Source organism: Haliaeetus albicilla, chromosome 10 (genome assembly GCF_947461875.1).
Source record: "Haliaeetus albicilla chromosome 10, bHalAlb1.1, whole genome shotgun sequence".
In the NCBI taxonomy this organism is placed as follows: domain Eukaryota; kingdom Metazoa; phylum Chordata; class Aves; order Accipitriformes; family Accipitridae; genus Haliaeetus; species Haliaeetus albicilla.
The window spans coordinates 20502870-20515151 of NC_091492.1; the positions used below are offsets into that span (position 1 = coordinate 20502870).

A 12282-nucleotide genomic window follows, 5' to 3' on the forward strand; every position below is an offset into this window, starting at 1 on the left:
TTAGATTAAAGTCAAAGATTTTTCAGCTTCTCATGCCCAGCCAGCAAGAAGGCTGGAGGGGCACAAGAAGTTGGCACAGGACACAGCCAGGGCAGCTGACCCAAAGTGGCCAACAGGGTATTCCATACCATGTGACGTCACATCTAGTTTAGGAACTGGGGGGTGGGGTTGGGGAATCGCCACTCGGGGACCAGCTGGGTGTCAATCGACGGGTGGTGAGCAATTGCCCTGCGCATCATTTGTACATTCCAATCCTTTTATTATTGCTGTTGTCATTTTATTAGTGTTATCATTATCATTATTAGTTTCTTTTTTGTTGTATTAAACCGTTCTTATCTCAACCCAGGAGTTTTGCTTCTTTTCCCAATTTTCTCCCCCATCCCACTGTGTGTGGGGGAGTGAGTGAGCGGCTGCGTGGTGCTTAGTTGCTGGCTGGGGTTAAACCACAACACTAGAAGAGATTGCTTGAAAAGATAATGGTGGAAGCTAGCTGAGGTTGCTTGAAGAAAGTAAATATTGTACATCAACAGCTTACTGGTACTGTAGCTCTGACCATTGCTATGAGAACTTTTTTAGTGGTCTTTCTGCTCAGTCACTTTCTCCCTGTGATTCTTCAGAGAATGTTTAAGGCTTAAGGAGTGAACAACACAGTGTCTTGAGGACAGAGAGCAGCACTCCAGTCTGTGTTCTACTATCTACTTCCAGGACTGTTTCATGTAGTTACCTTGTGCAGAAACTGTACAGTTGAGAATACTTCCAGTAGGTGAGTGCTCTTGATAAGCCTTTAACTGAGCTGTGCTGTTGTGGTTTAACCCCAGCCAGCAACTAAGCACCATGCAGCTGCTCACTCACTCCCCGCCTCAGTAGGATGGGGGAGAAAATCGGGAAAAGAAGTAAAACTCGTGGGTTGAGATAAGAATGGTTTAATAAAATATAAAAAGAAGAAACTAATAATGATAAAGATAACACTAATAAAGTGACAGCAGTAATAGGATAAAGGGATTGGAATATACAAATGATGCACAGTGCAATTGCTCACCACCCACCAATCAATGCCCAGTTAGTCCCCGAGCGGCGATCCCCCCCTGCCCCCACCCCCCAGTTCCTATACTAGATGTGACGTCACACGGTATGGAATACACCATTGGCCACTTTGGGTCAGCTGCCCTGGCTGTGTCCTGTGCCAACTTCTTGTGCCCCTCCAGCCTTCTTGCTGGCTGGGCATGAGAAGCTGAAAAATCTTAGACTTTAATCTAAACACCACTTAGCAACAACTGAAAACATCAGTGTTACCACCATTCTTCTCATACTGAACTCAAAACATAGCACTGTACCAGCTACTAGGAAGACAATTAACTCTATCCCAGCTGAAACCAGGACACTCTGCTCAGTTCATTTGAAAGTGTACCAATGGCTGTCTGCAGTGCATGAACAAACTTGTGGAGGTCAACAGGGTGGCACAGTTTTCTGCAACCTTGTGAGATGATTGTCAGAGTTTTAACTGACTAGCAGAATATTTTTAAACAGCTAATTCCAGCTAGTTTCTTGCTCATGTTATCAGCTATTTTGAATTCTCAACTCTAAAGGTAGCTTTCAGTATGAACCGTCTGGCAAACCTAGGTGTCTAGTTTAGAGGGTTCCTCTTTGAAGTCCAGGTGCCTAAAAGCTAAGGAATAAAATGGCTTTCAGGTGTCTGTAGGAATAGAAGTTTTCTGTTCGATCACAGCCACTTTCTTTACCTGTCCAGGACATGCTTAGAAAATAATCTTTCATCTATCCTTCTTCCCCCCATACTCCCTTGCCCATGCGATGCTTGGGTAATAGAAGCACCTGAGCTTAGAGACCCTTCTGAGAGCGTGTGAGAGACTAAGATATGAAAATGAATTGCAACTCATTGCCTTCCTATAATTAGGTAAAAGAGAGCACAGTATGTCTCAGAACATAGAAAGCAGGGTGAAGTATGATTTTTTTTTTTTTAAATTTTTTTTAAGGAAAGATGTGGCAGCAGTATGATAATGATCTTGCACTCAGATATGCTGCAAGAACTGCCATTGTAAAGCAGATTAATGTCACAAAAAGGTAGTGTCAAACACATTACCTCTTTCTTTTCATACAGTTTTAAAAACATGATTTCACCTAAGCTTGTGTACTTTTTGTGTAATTATTATTATTATAAGCAAACTTCACTTTGATGAAGCATAATTTGAGGAATAGTTCACACTTTCATTTAAATGAAAGCTGATCTTTAAGGCAGCTGGAATACCCATTTTAAAAACAGTGCTTATATTTGGAATTTATACTCTGATTATTGTGAATTAAATACTTCTTTGAAAGATATGGTTGTCTATGAGTCCTCATTAGGGTTTACCTTAACAGTTGAACAAGACTTTTTTTTTTTTTTTCTTTTTCTTTAAGGGTCCTGCTTGAAAAATCATCTGCTTCATCTGGCTGTAGATTCAGTCTATAGAATAAACTCAAGCTATAAAAAAAGGTTGTGTTAACAGGTATGGATCAAACAAAAATACAAAAGGGAAACGCATCTTCCTGGATCAGTCTTTTAAATTGTTTTGGAGGGTCTGCAAATGAAAAGATAGGAAAAGTGTGTGGATATGGATAAATATATATGTGTGTACACATATTTGTATTATGTAAATGTATTGCATAAATATAAATACATATTTTTATATATATTCCACATAAAAAGTAACCGTGTACATGTACAACTTTTATTTTTACATATGAAAAGAATGATGGACGGACCTATTGTTTTCTCTAGATTCTTTTTTTTTTTTTTTAAGTAAAAATGTTGCAAGTGCTTCTCCTGACTCTTTCTTAAAGCTTCCCAAGATTCAAAATAACCTGTTGGCTATACTTGCATTTGTATCACATGGTAGTAAAGCATGTTAGCAGCAAGTATATTCCTAGCACTCTGTGAAGATCCACTTCTGCCTCCAGAAACTGATTTCAGCAAATAATTTTGAAAATGGTCTCACTTAACATAGCTCTGCTGGCAAGTGATGACTGGTAAGAATGGAACAGATTTTTTTTTTTTTTTTTTTTTTTTTTAAATAAAAGTGATTACTGTAAAATGTTTCCAATTCAGTAGTGACCTTGAAGAGTGAAGTGGATCAGTTTTCAAAGGCTGATGTTGAAAATGGATTTTGGGATAAAGTCCATATGTATTGCAAATTATGTTTGGTCTCAGTCCAAAGGTGATACTAAACCTTGAAAATAAATTCCTGTCTACTAACCCAGTTTATATAAAATTTGCATTTTCCTTTTATATAAAAATTTGTTTCCCCAAAGATAGAACTAACATCTAGTAACATAAATTTTGATGTCTACATATACACACTTCTCTAGTACAAAGGTCCATAGTTGAGTTAAGATCCTTAAGGCTTGCATATCATTGCTTGTTCCACTAGTTAGAAGCACTTACCTTAAAATTGAATATTCTCTTGCAAATTAATGATTCTCCGGAATGTCTTGAAGGTGGTGAAATGCTTGGGAATGTCTTAGACCTATTTTTCACAAAAGATTTTGTCAGAAATATTTGGTTTTTCATGACAGCTTTCATCTCAAAATTTTGAGCTAACTGGACAATAATACTAATTTGCAAAAATCAAACTAGTATGTTTCTACAAAACAGTGCTAGTTTAATTCTTCATTGTCATGCTGTTTACTCATTTTACTCAAAAAGGACTTATGTTCCTAAATACTTGTTTCAGGCACATGTCTTTTTGTCACAACTTGGATTCTTTGGCTTTTAATCATAATTCTTCAGCACTTGTGCTTTTGTTCTGGTGATGACAGGAAAACAGTCTTACTGCATCCTGTAAAATTATTCAGTAGATTGTTGTTAGCAGAAGCTGTACAAATGCTTTTTTTTTTTTTTTGTCAATTTTTTGTTTTCAGGGGTTTGCATAGCAGGAACATTTGAAATTTTAAAGTGTTACTGATTGTTTTACCATATGTTACTGAGTTATAGGAAGGCAACCTAATTATTCTCTCATAAATCCCATCGTGGACCCATCGCTGAACTTCACATCAGTCAGTATTCTAGTGAGCAAACTTTGGGAAAAAAGTGATCCAAACAGTGTGTAATTATTCTTAAGCAGCTGCTCACAGTGGGTGTGACAGCCTGGTACTTTCTTTGCCATGTAAGCATGCGAAGAATTCTTTTACTGATGCGAAGTTTTTCTTGCTTATTGCTATGGTTTCTTTCCACTACCATTTATTGCAAATACTTTTCAAGAATTTGTCATGTTTGCTTTGAATTTTTTTTTTAATTATTATTTATTTATTTTTAATTCTTGTTGGTCTTGCTGTAGTAGGTCAGCCTGCATCTGGAGGGGAGGGATAGGGTTGTTACCACTGTTACAAACTGGTATAAGAGTTAAGTTCTCTGAGCCCTGCGAGGTAAAGATGGAGTTTTGCTTGAGCTACTGGCTTCTAAGGAAACCAGAAAATCCAACCTTTGATGCTTTGTGTGTGAGGAGGGGTACGTTTCATTCTTAATTCCAAGACACAGCGTAAATCTAGGTTGCTCTTTTTGTAGAGGAGAAACAAAGTGCTGATTTGCAGTGTTGGAAAAAGTCATAGTTGTAACACTGAATGACTTCCCTGGTGGCTTTCTATCAAAGACATTTTTAAAGGCATTTGAGCACCAAACTGTTCTTTGTGCCTTTTAAAAAATCCTTCCTGTGAAAACAAAGGTGATTTAGAAAGGCTTTTCAATTGGAAAGCCTTTGATAAGACTTCATACTGGTTTCAAAATTTCAGGACAAACATTCTTAATCTAATAGCTACTTGCTTACAAACTCACTCATGCTTTCTTGAATGCATGCTTAGTAATAAGGAGGCCATAATGAATGTTTGGGTACTGATGTGGATCTCTGAAAAGGATGAGTTGTGAGCAGTGTACATTGAAAGGGATGCCTAACAGAGAGCAGTCCTTTAGTTTCGTGTTGACTGTTACATAAATGTGTATTAAATTTTCCAGTGCACATCTCCATATTTATTGCAAACTGGATTTGGTGCTTTTCTTCATATGTTTCCTTACTAGCTTATTCCTAGCTTCTAAACCATGTTGGCTTGGATCCCTACTGAAGTTATTTATGTTGGCATCATGCATTAATGGTGTTTTCTTGTAGTCAGGGTTATCTATCTGAAAGTTCTTAAGAGTCTTGAGCTACCCTTTACCAGCATAAGTTCCATCAATGATTAGAATATGCACAGGAACAATTGCTACTCTTGGGCTACTGACTCAGTTTCCTAATGTAAAATCGGTTGTGTTGTTCACTTACATTGCGTGCCATGTTAGGGGTTCCTGTGAGGTCAAGACCTTGCTATGCTTACTGGCATATTGACATGTCATTAAAAGACAGTTGTTGCTGCAAAAAGCCGTAAAATCTTTGAGGACAAGTTGTAGACCACAATAACAATGATGGAGGGCTGCTCTTCCTGTATTTGTCAAACACTCATCTCCACACAAAAACACAGCTTGGTGACTATTTTTAGGATCATCATGTCCAAAAAATGTTGCTTTTTTATATTGTCAGGAATGCATATATTTTCAATAATCATATTACTTCTGCTGCAGATCCAGGGGAGGGATACGCTGCATTTATGCCTTTGTTGTTTAATAGTAGAGATAGCTTAATGTTCTGATTTCAGAGCTTGTTAACACAAACTGCATTTGAAAATGGTATTTTTCATTTAGTGAAAATGCATTAATGGGGCTAAAACTTGCTCAATAACTGCACGACATATTAAAGAATGTTGTGATTCTTGTATGCCATGTGGCATCAGTTTACAGTACTTTGTGTGCTTTTTAAGGAATGTAAGACTAGAAGGGACCATCTGGGTTATCAAATACAAAGCCCTCACAATTGCAGGCATCAGTGAGAGAAACAGAGGTGGTGCAGAAAGGTCCACATTTTTTTTTCATGTACCCTCCCTTGTCAAAGACAATAAAGATAAAGCACTTCCCAAAACCTTAAAGAAAAGTAAAAAATATTTTTAATTAAGGAGAAAGTTAACTACGGTTTCAGGTTTTATCGTGGCCAAGAAGAAAAGCTAAAATGTAATGAATTGCATACAAATTGCGAGAAAAAAGAAAGCACTTACAATTAACTAAGAACAGGATTCAGAAGACTTCAGAATTTTTGCAGTTTACTTATTGCCAATTGCATTTCTGAAAGCAAAAATGAGCCACTAGCTGGGACACAGACTGTGTATAAACCTCTTATCAGTTTGGAAGGACATCAAGGCTATTGGAGAATGGCTATCCAAAGCACAACTCTGTCATTCTGAGCTACAAGTAACATTTCGTTTCATAGTATAAATTATCTTCAAGATGAATATAAACCAACAATTATGAAAAGATAGTATAGTAATGGAGCTATTCATTGTAAGCAATTTTTAGTGGGTTGATTTCAAGTTAATTTGGAAAAATAGCATCTTTTGTTCAGAGAAATAAACTGCATGTGTTACCATAACATTATGCAGATCAGTACCCATTACAGTAGCATTTAAGTTGATTTTAATAGGAGGAGGTTTTCAGAGCTGTAAAGGGGGCAGTCAGTTGTTTAGTTCCTTAATGAGTTCAGAAGAGTGAGATTCTTGTTTCTGTCTTAGTGTCTCTTCAAAGACATATATTTTTTCCATGTTTGGGAGCAAATGAACAGGTGAATGCATACTTCATGTACTGGGAGTTTCTTAATCCACAGGGGTGCATACTATATTGAATTGATCTCCGGAAGAGATGTACGCATGAGGGAATTTCCTCTTCCCTGGCCCTTTCTCCCTGGGGATCTCTATACACAGTAGAAAGATATATTCCTGCTGAGTTTTAGGTATTTTTTATTCTTTTCATATTATCTGTGACTACTTTTAATTCTTTTTTGTTGTTTTAGGAAGATTTTAAATCATAAAGTAAAAATACTTTGCCCTTGTCTGAATGAAAGAAATAATTTAATCCTATGGAGAAGGATGGACTGGCAGTATTAAACACGCACATACGCACCACAATAAATCCACCAGTTCTTTCCTACAGCTCTTATATGAGCGATTATAAAACAGCTTAACAGTTCTGCTAGTCAATGTTAATATATGCAAATACATATATGAAAGTTCATGCACACCTACACGCTCATCAGTTCACATAGATGAAGTCTTAGGTGAGGAAAGTCATGAGCATTGTTAGATGGTACAGAGTAAGTTTCCTCTTGAAGACAAGTTTTCCAGTGCTCCTAATTGTTTTTAACATGTCTCCCAGCTCCTGCCTTTCGGCTTCATTACTGTCAAAGTCATGTAAGTGTCTTGGTCTGCTCCTGTGGAACACGTAACACAGGGCTGGTGAAGAAATTCTGTCTTGGACCTGTACAGCTCCCACTTGCTCAGATTTGAACTGCTCACAGAAATGCAAGGATAAAAGCAGGCCTACAAGAGTAACATATGCAGGGAAAGACTAAAAATCTCCATGAACATTTCCTCTAGCTCTTGCTTAGGTATAACTCAGGTAAAGCTTTATTAATTTGACTGGGAATTTTGCCTAGCAGAGATTGTAAAATTTATTTCCAGCTGTCAAGTTTAATTTATATAGTACCCATACTTTAAATTTACAATAATAACAGAAATTATCTAAAGACTTTTAAAATGCCTTTTAGAATCATAGTAATATAGAGTTAGAGCAGTAGGATAGAAAGTTATTAAATAAATTTGTAGATGCAAACAGAAATTTTAATTAAAATAATTTAGGTTATTTCATGCTTCCATGAAGTCAGCACACAATACAGGAAGTTCAGAACACTAGATAATAAATTCCAGAATGTTAGAACAGGTGGCAATTAAAAAATAAAGCAGAATAAATAACAAAAAATGCCCCCCCCAAATCCCTGTGTATTTCCCTAGTGATTGTGGAGCTCTGTTCTTTCCTTCTTTATGCAGAACATTTCTGTCAAGGCCAGTTCTTTCCTAACCCTTGCAAAGAAATATACCACCACAGAAATAGAAGCAGATACTGTTTGATCCACAGTTCATACACTGTGTAACCTCAATACTGGTAAGGTTTTTTTGCCTGTTACTATCTACATCTGTTTTAAAAACTGTACTGTTGGAGAAAAAATTCCGCTTTGTATTTCCAGTGCAAGCACTTAAAACAACAAATCTCACAAACAATGCACACTACTGAACACTTTAGAAAATGCTAAATAGCATTTAGTACAGAATTTCCGAGTGATACTGTAACAGCACTGTTCTTGTGAAAGATAGGCCGCAGTCATGCTGGTTAAGCAAGCAGTGTTATTTCTTTGCTGGGAGCTTCTTGTGTTAATTTTATGAATATAATGCTTGGCTCTTTGTTGTTGTTTTATATTGTTTCATGTTGCTTTGCAATTTGCATTCAAAGGGTTATTACTTTCTAAGTTCACATCTTATGTCTGCAGGAGACAAGGAGTAGCTTTAAATAATCCCTTTGGCAATATTTAGTAGACTGTATTGAGTGCTAACAGTGCTTTGAATTTTATCTCCAGTATCTCAGGGTTGTGATACCAGATACGAATTGAGGAGTTTCAGCAGACTTACATTGAACAAACCTTCTTTGGTTAAAAATAAAATGCCCAGAAATTACTGAGAGGCACCCTCCAGCAGACAGAGCCCTTCTCCTTAGAAGATAATGAGACTAGGATAAGTTGGTCTTAACATTTATGTGTCCCCTCAGTAATATATAGGAAGAATTTGGAAGAATTCCTTTCTTTTAATTCTTTCTTCTGTTTGCTATATTCCCATGTGCAATTAGACAGTATTAATTTCAAAAGAGTTGTTCTGGGTCTCTGCATTTACCCAATGGTCTCAGCTCTTCTTGTAGCTTAAATGCTAGCTGGTTGCCTTTGCTGAGAAGCTGGTGAATGAGGGTTCATTTACCTGGGGCATTATGACTCAAGAAATGAAGCAATTCTACATCAAGGGTCTGATCTTTCTTGGGATGCATTTTTAAGAAGCCCTCAAATATTTCTGACTGCAAAGGTGAAGATTACCCTTCAAGAGACCTAGCTGAAGCAATAGGAAAGATAATAGTAGCTTTTCTGTAGCAGCAAGTAGGCTGCCTGGATGAACCTGTTCGTTCCCTTAGTCTTTAGGTCTTTGGAACTGATGCTCTTTGATCGGTTTGTGATGACAAGTTGTTGGAGGACTCCAGTGCGGGTCTTTACAGTGAATAATATATTGATCTGCTGAATGCTTCCAAATGGATGTTTGAGGTGTATGTATTTATTTGTTTTGTCAGAAAATTATTTTGGTGGGTGGCCAAATCGATGTAAAATTAAGTAGATAACAGCATACAACTTTAATGTTAAATAGTTATGGCTATGAGCTACTCTACGTATGAGCTTTCTCTAGCATCTATCTTTAATGTATTCTGCATTTGTACTGATGTAATGATTCTGAATTTAGAATCAATAAGCTGAGAAATTAGTCATTATATATGAGTATTGTGTCCTTTCTCAGGGAATTTAATCAGTAACACCATATGCAATTAATTTGAACAAATCTAAGCAGGTTACAGCAGGATCAGGAGCAAGGATATATTCATAACAATTAGGCAACGCCTATATTAACTGTTCAGATTAAAATTATAATTTGAATTACAATTCAAGTGAGGCCCATTTGCCTTTAACCAGTTTCTTGGAAGTAATCACTGCTGAAGTACATATTGAGCCATTTCATTAACCTTTAAAAGAGTGTCTCTGAGTGTTGCTCCTTGGCTGAGATGTTAATATGCTAGTCATGCTGATGACCTGTTCACAAAAGCTGAATTACAAGCTGCATTTGCATTGATCTACAGATGAAGAGTGCTATTTTAGAGCAGAGTGTTGTTCTCGAACCACAACTATATATACTTATTTGAGAGATAATACAACAAACACTAATTATGTTGATGAAAATGCATCAGTTTTTAATGTGATGAGTATGAAATACATCTTTTTGTCCATCAAAGACACCAAGATAGACAGTTACCGCACTCCTAAAAGCTTATGGTGTGAAGGGGTGGAACACAGGGCAAGAAATTAAGTGATCTCAGTGGGGAAAGTTGCCTCAGAAAATAAAATTGTCTATTTTCAGAGGGCAGCTTGTCTTCTGATATGCTGACTGACTGCAGGTTCACCAGCTCATTGGGCTCCTGATCAGTGAGGTGCCTCCCTAACAAGCTGTGCCTAAATTCAAGGTCTAACACAGCACAGAACTCAAGCAGGTAAATGAGCTTGGACTGGGAAATTGGGCAGTGAATGAGGAGGTGCACACAGAGGTCCAAGAGCTCGCCTAAGGGCAGGTGACAGGTGCAGGAGCAGGAATGCACTTTGCTTTGTGTCTCTGCCCCAGCTCCTGCTGCTCAGCAGTTTCTGGATCACGCTGTCTCATAGAATCATAGAATGGTTTGGCTTCAAGGAATCTTAAAGATCATCTAGTTCCAACCCCCCTGCCATGGGCAGGGACACTTTCCACTAGAGCAGGTTGCTCAAAGCCCCATTGTCATGGTTTAACCCGAGCCAGCAACTAAGCACCATGCAGCTGCTCACTCGCCTGCCCCCCAATGGGATGGGGGAGAAAATCAGGAAAAGAAGTAAAACTCGTGGGTTGAGATAAGAACTTTTTAATAGAACAGAAAAGAAGAAACTAATAATGATAACACTAATAAAATGACAACAGTAATAATAAAAGGATTGGAATGTACAAATGATGCACAGTGCAATTGCTCACTGCCTGCTAATCAATGCCCAGTTAGTCCCCGAGTGGCGATCCCCCCTGGCCCCACTCCCCCCAGTTCCTAAACTAGATGTGACGTCACATGGTATGGAATACCCTGTTGGCCACTTTGGGTCAGCTGCCCTGGCTGCGTCCCATCCCAACTTCTTGTGCCCCTCCAGCTTTCTCGCTGGCTGGGCATGAGAAGCTGAAAAATCCTTGACTTCAGACTAAACACCACTTAGCAACAACTGAAAACATCAGTGTTATCAACATTCTTCTCATACTGAACTCAAAACATAGCACTGTACCAGCTGCTAGGAAGACAATTAACTCTATCCCGGCTGAAACCAGGACACCCATCCAACCTGGCCTTGAACGTTTCCAGGGATGGGGCATCCACAATGTCTCTGGGCAACCTGTTACAGTGCCTCACCACCCTCAGAGTAAAGAACTTCTTCCTTACATCTAATCTAAATCTACCCGCAGCTGTTTATGTTGTGCAGTGGCAAGAAGACAAAGTCAGGGCAGCATTTGAATTGGGACTATGGATGATGTAGAGATGTCAGAAACGGTGGAGCATGTCTAGAAGCTTGTGAATCGGTGCTTTGTCCTGTATTGGCTGCCGTAACATGGTCATTACTCTGGTCATCAAGTTTATCCTCCTGATCCAATAAAAAAAAAGTAAGTTATTCAGAATTACAGTGTTAGGCTGTTGTGGAGGTCACCCTTTAGTCCTGGCCTGACAGTTCGATTAGTTTTTAATTCCATCATTACTACTGTGTCTTTGAGATGAAAGCTAGTGACAAGAGACACATCTCTGGTTCATTCCTGTAATATGTCTCTTTAATTTAGCATGTCTTGAAGGTAGGCTTTTAAATTTAAAAGTAGGTAAAAGTGCTACCTTGAAAGCAGTTGTATGCTGTATAACTATGAATGAGTAGAAACAAGATTTATTAGCAGTACTTAATGTCTGCGTGCGTTAAAAGATGACTGTGAAATAGAAAATGTTAGGCAGAGGAAAAAACAAGGCACGTTTTAAGATTCGGGTTTCCTACTGTGTCAATGGCAAAGTCTTTTGTTGGTGATGATCTTTTTTGTGTAAGTATACCTAACCCGTTCTTGTTTTGGGAATTTCCATAAAGAAGAAGTAGTAGTAGTAATAATAATAATAATAAATAATAATAATTACAGTTATACTCCCTCAAGTAAGAAGAAATAGAAGTGATTCAAAGGATTTTTCTAAGGGAAGGAAAGATGTGGTCACAGACCATAGGGAAAAAGAAGTGGGGACATATACGTCCAGTAGCTAGTAAATTACAAAAAACTAGGGCAAACAGGTTCATATCATAAAGCAAAACAGTAAGTTAAGTTACACATCCTGCATTATGATTACTTTGAGTATTTGATGGCAACATTGCCTAGATTATCCATTTATAAATAAGAGATTTTTTTTTTTTCATTGAATTAAAGCATAAAGTCTGTCCTAGCCTCACCATGTGAAATTGAAATTACAGTAGTTAAACCTCATCAGCTTGG

At 37.7% G+C, this 12282-nt stretch overlaps 1 protein-coding gene across 3 annotated transcripts in view; it reads left to right on the forward strand.

Moving 5' to 3' along the window:
• Positions 1-12282, forward strand: part of SMPD3 (sphingomyelin phosphodiesterase 3) — a 125303-nt gene that overhangs the window by 57832 nt on the left and 55189 nt on the right. The window contains exon 2 of one of the 3 annotated variants that reach the window (XM_069793719.1): positions 9141-9260. The exons of the other annotated variants lie outside the window; for them this stretch is intronic. The gene's annotated coding sequence lies outside the window, so the exon portion shown is untranslated. The remainder of the gene's footprint in view (positions 1-9140; positions 9261-12282) is intronic. 3 annotated transcript variants of the gene reach the window in all.